Consider the following 1,638-nt stretch of genomic DNA (forward strand, 5'->3'; position numbering starts at 1 on the left):
AAATAGAACTATGTACCCAGCAAAATTGTCCCTCAAATATGATGGTAAAATAAGGACATTTCCAGATAAGCATAAATTAAAGGAATTTATTAAAACCAGACCAACCTCACAAGAGATGCTAAAGGGAGTCCTTTGGGCAGAGAAGCAACAAGAGCCAACAACTGACCATTAGCACACATATGATATAACCCAGAAACCAACCCAGCTATGGAAGTATCCAAAGTAAATAGGCCTGCTTGTAAACAGGCAACCAGAGACATCAATTGACAAATGAGGACAACTACAAACCAAAAAGAGGGGGGAAAAACTGTGTTTACAGAACTTCTAGATGGTAGGGAAGTCAAGACAACTACAAGACAGAAAGGACTGTTCTAAACTTGGGAAGAAAGCTATAAGTTACAGGGTAACATCAAACAAAAATGATAAACCTTCACATCAAAATAAAAAAGAGGACCAGTACATATATTTAGCAAATACTAAAATAATTGCAACAAAGGAAGTGATAACACAATTCATAAACAAAATGAGCTCAGCATAGAAAATTATATGGAACAGAGAAATCAACACCACGAAAAAGCACATAACAAAAATGACAGCAACAAATTCATATTTGCTGATCATGGTAGTTATGTTTGTGTGTCAACTTGGCTGGGCCTGATTGAGTGGCTGGGCAGTTATTCCCTATGATGAGACTGGCAATCAGCTCCATGGTGGGATCTACCACAAGCAGCTGAGTAGCTGCCTTTGGGATGTGGTCTGCTTCCTGTATATAAGGAGAAGCTTTGGGAATGGTCTCTAGCAATGGCACACTTGGACCCTGCATGTAGCCATGTCATTATTCAGTAGCCTGCCATGCTCTGCCGACCTTGGGACTTACAATGAACTTGAATTAATGCCCTGCTGTGTGGTTTGGTAACATCAGGACTATGACATTTTACTTGTCAACCTTGGGCTTCTCAGCCTCAGCAGCAATCAGCTGTCTGAATGAAGAAACACCTTTAGCTCCAGGGGGCCAGGAGCAGGAGGCAGAGCTGGACCCCAAGGTGAGGGGCTTTCACCCAGCCCCTAGAGCCTGGCACTTTGAACTTAGACTAAAAACCTCCAAACTGTTAGAATAAACTACTGTTTGTTTAAGCCATCCTATTTGTGGTATATTCTTGTCAGAGTGGCACTAGGTAACCAAAACACCAATACAAATCTGGCAAGAGATTTATCTCTCAGATTTATAGAAAACTCCAACACCTCAATGCCAAAGGAATTAACAATCCAATTGAAAAATGGGCAGAAGACGTGAATAGATACTTCACCAAGGAGGATATTCAGGTGGCCAGCTAATACATGAAGAAATGCTCACAATCATTGGCCATCAGAGAGATGCAAATCAAAACAACAATGAGATATTATCTCACCCCAGCACTGATGGCAAGGTTCAACAAGACAGAAAATAACAAAAGCTAGTGGGGGCGTGGAGACACTGGACTCTCATACACTGCTGGTGGGACTGTGAAGGGACACAACCACTGTGGAAAAGCAGTATGGCGATTCCTTGTTGTTGTTGTTGTTGTTGTTATGTGCCGTCGAGTCAGCCCTGACTCATAGCGACCCCTCCTTGGGTTTCCGAGGCAGTATCACTACGGA

Source organism: Orycteropus afer, unplaced genomic scaffold (assembly GCF_000298275.1).
Source record: "Orycteropus afer afer isolate SDZICR_OR568_19922 unplaced genomic scaffold, OryAfe1.0 scaffold00161, whole genome shotgun sequence".
In the NCBI taxonomy this organism is placed as follows: Eukaryota; Metazoa; Chordata; class Mammalia; order Tubulidentata; family Orycteropodidae; genus Orycteropus; species Orycteropus afer.